Below are 7,289 nucleotides of genomic sequence, written 5' to 3' on the forward strand. Positions count from 1 at the left end.
GGCTTCATTCGACGACTTGACCTACGGACCGTGGGTCGACCTACGATCTGTAGGTCCCCTTCCATGGTTCCTTACTTAGGATTTTTCATCAGGTGCTGGAACTTCAACTCTAGTTCATCAACAATGAATGTGTAGGATGACCCGTAGGTTGACCTACGGTCTATCAGACGCTTCGTAGTTCCACACTTAGTCAGAATTCCCTGATGCTTCATCTACGTCTGCCATCGATGATCCGTCAAAGGACCTACGGTCCGTGGATCACATTCGTGGGTGGCTCTTTCTGCATAATTTTAGCTTACATATCAATCAATCGTATCCAAGCCTATTTCCTTCAAACATAACACATGAAACGTTATTTCTAATACAATATAGCCCCAGACACACACAACTTCTAAGTGAAATATATCAAAAATACTGTAAACTCACGGTATATCAATGAGATGTACATAGATTGTCCCGATTAGGTGTTCAGTTAGTGGACTCCACCAAGGGTGGTGTTATGGTTCACAATGGTTCTGAATCATCTTTTTGGCGGATGTGAAAGCCAAACAAGGTCTTGATCCAATTTTTGTAGAATTAAAAGAAACGGTGCTTAAGAAATCCGTTGAGGCTTTCTCCCAATGGGGAGATCGTGTACTTAGATATCAAGGTCGTTTGTGTGTTCCTAATTGTGATGGCTTGAGGGAACATATCTTGATAGAAGCCCATAGTTTTCAGTATTCTATTCACCCGGGAGCCACCAAGATGTACCGTGATTTATGGGAAGTTTATTGGAGGAATGGGATGAAGAAGGATATTGCAGAATTTGTGGCTAAGTGACCAAATTGCCAGCAAGTGAAAGTTGAGCATCAGAAACCGGGAGGTCTATCCTAAGATATTATCATTCCTACTTGGAAGTAGGAATATTTAAACATGAATTTTATTGTTGGTTTTCCCCGCACCCGGTGACAACATGACTCGATTTGGGTGATAGTAGATCAGATGACAAAATCGGCTCATTTCACTCCCATCAAGGCTACTATTCGGTAGAGGACTATTCCAAGTTGTATTGAGAGAAATGGTAAAGTTGCATGGAGTGCCTTTGTCCATTATTTCCAATCATCGTACCCAATTCACTTCTCAGTTTTGGCAATCTTTCCAAAAGAGTCTTGGTACTCAGGTTAAGCTTTGTATGGCATTTCATCCCCAAACCTATGGGCAAGCGGAGCGTACTATCCTAATTTTGGAAGAAATGTTAAGGGCTTATGTGATTGATTTTAAGGGTAATTGGGATGACAATTTGTCATTGATTGAGTTTGCTAATAATAATAGCTATCACTCAAGTATTGATATGGCTCTATTTGAGGCATTATATGGTAAGAGATGTAGATCTCCTATAGGATGGCTTGAGGTGGGTGAATTTTCTCTAATAGGTCCCGAATTGGTACATGAGACCATAGAGAAAGTTTGAATTATTAGAGAAAGGTTAAAAATGGCTCAAAGTCGGCAAAAGTCATATGCCAATTTAAGAAGAAAAGATCTTAAGTTTGATGTTCATGATTGGGTTTACTTGAAAATCCCACCCATGAAGGGTGTAATGAGGTTTGGTAAGAAAGGGAAGCTAAGTCCCCGATATGTAGGCCCATATCAGATTTTGATACGTGTTGGTAAGGTTGGTTATGAGCTAGATTTTCCAAATGAGATTGCATCGGTGCATCCAGTTTTTCATGTCTCTATGTTGAAGAATTGTGTTGGTGATCCGACATTCATAGTTTCCTTAGAAGGTTTGAGAGTTAAGGAGAATCTTTCTTATGAGGAAATTTCGGTTGAGATTTTAGACCGGCAAGTCAAGAAGTTAAGAAATAAAGAAGTAGCTTTCGTGAAAGTGTTGTGGAGGAATCACGTAGTTAAGGGTGCTACTTGGGAGGCCGAGGCCAATATGATGTCCCGATAAACTCATTTATTTCCTTCTACTCCTACTCTAGCTTGAGGTAATGAGTTCCTCATGGTTTGTTCTTTGTTTTGGAGTCATGTGTTTTATGTGTTTCCATGATTTCCTTACTACGCATGATTTATGAAAAGTTCAAATTTTGAGAAAATAAGTCAATTTGATTGATTTCTACATGTTTATGTGCACATGAGTATGAATTTCATGTAAACTACTTGATATGATGTTATGAGCATGCCATTATCTTGGAGTTGATGTTTTCTCCTCGGATATATGCATTTGAGTATGTTGTTAGCTTGGAGTTGATGTTTCCTCCTTGGATGTTAGCTTGGAGTTGATATTTCTTCCTCGGGTGTCTATTGCATGCATGATGGGCTGTTACATTTAGTTCCACTCCTCTTATGATGTTTTAATTTCGTCCTAACTTGGAGTTGATAGTTCCTCCTTGATTATATGCAATTAGATGAAGTTGCATCGCTGGTTGGGTTGTTAGTTCCTCTTCCACTCTGTTTATGCTAGCTTGACTATCATTCGAGGACGAATGATCCTAAGGGGGAGATAATGTAACACCCCAGATTTAGAGAAGGGAAATATATTCCTTTCCTTAGCCGGCTCGGCGAAGTAGAGTGTGAACGCCAAGTGACTTGGTAATTTGCCAAATGGAACCCCCCTCCCCTCGCCTATTGGCCTAATTCCAGCTTCCGAAGTTTTGGAACTTTAGGCAAGCCAAGTCTGGATCGCCATTTCATTCACCGTCCCACCAAAGCCCCCTCCCTCATCGCCTAATTGGTCTGGCTCCTAGGTCGACTTACTGTAAATTTTGGCGAGCCAAAGGCTCACATGGCGAGTCGCCGAATGGCCTTTGGCGAGCTCTAGCATGAATGTTTTCAGTTTTTAAGTTAGATTCTTAAAAGTCTTTTCATATTATTTTAATTCTATAATACGTCATTTTTCCCTTCATCTAAAGACCTATATAAGAGTTTTCCCCAAATTTCCCAAATTTAAGACCCATTCCCTCAAGAATCTAAAAGAAGATCAAATCTCCTCTCCAAAATATTTCTCTCTCTAAAACTTGAAGAAGAAGAAGGGATCAACCTATGGTTTCAAGGCAAGCCTCTATTTTCTCCATTGATGATAAGAATTTGGCTTTGACGCATGATAGGTTTCATCCATGGATTCCTTCCATTCATGGAGTTCCCAAATTCCTCTATTTTCAAAGTTATAATTCCCCAATTGAGTTAGGGTTTTCTTCAATTGTCATGGGTTATTTTGATTATTGATTTAAATGATTGAATTATGATGCATGATTTGATGAAATACTATCATTTTATGATGATTTCCCGTGTGAACCCATGTAATCCCCATGTTTTCAAGCTATGATCAAATGATCTAGAATTTTGATTATAAAGGAAGAGTGTTTATGAAATTGAGCATGCATTGAGAGATTCACATTAATTTATGATGAAATCCATAGCTAACCCATGTTTTCTAAAGGTTTATGATTGAAAGTGGGTTTCAACCTTGAAAGGTAAATTATGGACTTATGCATTTTCTTATAAAATCTATGCAAATGTTTTAAGGATGCTTTGAGAGTAAAGTATTAATGATGATGTTGTTGTTGTGTTGTTGAAAGTATATTCTCATAAACACACATATGCTTGATGTTAAAGGTTTTCTCACATAATAAAGGATTCTAAGGTTGAAAGGTCTTCTCCCCTAATTGAATAAAAGATTAAGAGCTATCCTAATGAACCTAGCTTGGATTAGTTATTGAATGATATTTTTCCATGGATTATGACTTAGCTTGGATTGGCAAGATGACGTGCCCTTCCATGGATAATAAGAACAAGTAAGAATTGACTATTCCGTGGGATTTATGCTTAGCACTGAGAGGATATTGAGATGGAAGCTCTCCCGTTAGTAGAGGTCGGGCTTCTAGTAGCAATCTCGTTATACCGTACCTATGTTCCCCCATAGGATGATTGTCTAGATAGACATTAGCCAATGGATCCACCTAAGCTAGAAATTATGGTCCTTACCTTGGTAAGTAGGACAACCCTTTTCGGTGTGGGAGACATTGGGGATCATGTTATAGCTCACATGGTCTCTATGTTGATTAAGGATAATCCCCTACATGAATAATGAACTAAGGTTACTTCAAGAAGTATCTCATATGTTTCCAAAGGTTTTAATGATGTTAGCCTGCATTGATCATGGTTTTATGACTTATGTTTTCTAACCCTTTTATATCATGTATTAGCTTGGTCAATTGTATGTCATGAAATGTCCTCTTTTAGCATAATTAAAATGTTTTATGCATAGCTATTATACTTGGTACATTGTTTTGTACTAACGCATACTCTTTCCTACATTTCCCCAAATATAGGGTCTGACAATCAGGTTTCTCAATTTCGTGGCTAGTGGTTGATTTCGAGATTCCCGATCTTTGGTGAGTCCTCATGCTTCGAGGACGGAGTTTTAATGTTTCAGTTTCTTTCTTGTATTTCAGTTTTGGATATGATGTATGGGCTAGGCCCAATTTTATTCGATTGTATTAGATGGATATTGAGACAAGTGTTTTAGGCTTCTGCTTTTCTTTTATAAAAAACCTATTGGACTTGGACTACTGCTTTACTTCTATTGTTTTATTTCTTATGTTATCAATGCCAAGTGGCTTGTATGGGGTCTTTCGGGTCCTACACGCCATGCTACATCTAGGGGGTATCCCTGGGTCGTGACAGTATCTCTCCATGGGGTGCTCCAGTTTTGTTTGTTAAGAAGAAAGATGGTTCACTCCGTATGTGTATTGACTACCGGCAATTGAACAAGGTGACCATTAAGAATAAGTATCCTTTTCTAAGGATAGATGACTTGTTTATCCAACTCCAAGGAGCGAGTTACTTTTCTAAGATTGACCTTACGTCGGGCAATCACCAATTGAGGGTGAAAGGTGATGATATTCCGAAAATGGCTTTTAGAACCCGGTATGGTCATTATGAATATTTGGTGATGTCGTTTGGTTTGACTATTGCTCCGGCAGCATTTATGGATTTGATGAATAGGGTGTTTAGACAATACCTTGATATGTTAGTAATTGTGTTCATTGATGATATATTGATTTATTCGAGAAGTGAGGATTATCACATCAATCATTTCAATATTGTGTTGCAAATTCTCAAGGACCAACAACTCTTTGCAAAATTTAGCAAGTGTGAGTTTTTGTGAAGGTCTGTAGCTTTTCTTGGCCATATTGTGTCAAGTAAGTATATTGAGGTAGATCCTAAGAAGACGAATGCGGTCAAGAGTAGAAATTGTTCTTCTCGACTCCTCTCTTTTCATATTATTTTTAAAGATTTCATGTTTTCTTTTGGTTCTTGATATTAATTTTCACGTGTTGTGATCTTGATGGCTACCGTTAGCATCAACATGTAAAGGGTTAAGGAAGCTAACAATATCAGAAAAAGAACTACTCACTTGTCGAGCATGTGTTTAATCTTTACTGCTTGTCTTACTTCTGCGTTAATATTATCTTGTTTTTCTTTAGTTCTCTGTCTAAATTAATAGCTATAGTTGCTTTTGGTTATATGCCGAAAAATATGTTTCTTGTTGATATCGCGGATTTAGATTCAGTGTTCTAAAACTCGACGTTGTAGAGATTTTTGGTACCATATACAGTCTGCTTCCTGATAGTTTGTATACTCTTCATGTATTAAGTTTTGAATAGGTCCTTGAATTAGCTTGGTGTCGAATTGTTTTTCTTCTTCAAGTTACTTAATGACTATAAGTTTACTAGTGTCAAGAAAAATTATCATTTTTGGCCTATTCTATTAAATTTAGAACTAGATTAACATAAAAATCATATCAATAGGAACCTAGTGTTGAAGTTCACTGAAAAACATTCATATTTATTAAATAGTTTATTTTCATGTTTATAACTTAGAAATTACATTAAGGTATTATGTTCTTTTCCATTTGCTGCTATGTGTGCTAGAGACATGCTTTCAGAATGGTTATCTTTTCTTAATGGCATTCGAAGAGTAAGATATTAGGATTCCATTAAGCTAATGGTTATCTTTCCTAAGGGGTTTGCATTGCCTTCATTGTCTTCTTGAAATGCGCATTACGATATACGTTGGTAGTTGCAGTTCCAACTGCCAAACCTCCCTTTGTCTTGAACTGCTTGTTGTTGTAAATAAACTGCAATGCCTTCCCATTCTCAATTGGGAATTCTCTGCAAAAAAATGACAATAATTGATATTCATATAGTTACATAGGAATACATGATCTGTCGAATTATTAAAGGGGAAATAGAAACTTGATGAACACTCCAAGATGCAAAAATGAACACCACATGGCTATTGGCTACAGTTTAAACAGAACAATAGTTGAATCTAATTACCCTGCTATTAGTATGTTAAGCATGACAATGGTACCTACCGCATTCCCGCAAGCTCTCCCACCTATAGTTTGGCCTATGTTTTCCCTAGTCGGTGCCTTGTCTTCATGATGATTTTTTCTTGTACCTGGACTATTGGACTGATCTGGTTCAACAAGATCAATACAAGAGTTGTGAGTAATAATATTATTTTTTTTTGACAAAGAAAGAGTAATAATAGTTTTACCTGTATGACTGTGACTTTTCTGGGAATCTGCCTGATCCATTTGTTCTTGAGGTGTCTTAGGTCTCTCATCATTGTTTGTATTATTTTTATTATTCTTCTTTTTTTGAGTTTGCCACTGTTCTTCCTACTGATTTGGCTCTTCTTCTTGGTAAATCTCTCTTCTGGCATATTCTATATTAGACTTCAGCAAACCTAGGAAGAATGTGAAAGTTTTAGTTTGACAGTCATATGAACAGTTTATTGTATGAACAACAAACCTATAATTGCAGGTAAGTATTGTACTCCCAACAAACCTAGGAAAAATGATACCTAGTTATGGTATGACATTATTTGTTTCATTTCAAGAACCAAGTAAATTCCGACATATAATGCAAGACGTCTTATTTGTTAAGTCAGCTTGGTCACTTTGCCTAGTTGACTTCTTTTATCCAGCAATTTAGATGCATCATGTACAGGTCTCGGAGAAGAACCTGTAATGATGTACCATTACCTTTGTCTTCATTGTTCCGTTAGATTCACCTTTTGTCTCTCTTCCTCTTCTCTTTTGCTACTTGATTTACTTGAGGTGAGTATATTACCTCAATACTGATAATTTCACATGACTAGCCTTCATACATTATATTGATTTGTTGAAATTTAACTATTGATTTGCAATTTGAAGATTACAAAGAAAGCAACCGTAGTGGAAGAACATTGATATCAATTTCAGGACTCTTTGTGTGGACTTTGCAGGTTAGTAT

Source organism: Solanum tuberosum, unplaced genomic scaffold (genome assembly GCF_000226075.1).
Source record: "Solanum tuberosum cultivar DM 1-3 516 R44 unplaced genomic scaffold, SolTub_3.0 scf00018, whole genome shotgun sequence".
Lineage (NCBI taxonomy): Eukaryota > Viridiplantae > Streptophyta > Magnoliopsida > Solanales > Solanaceae > Solanum > Solanum tuberosum.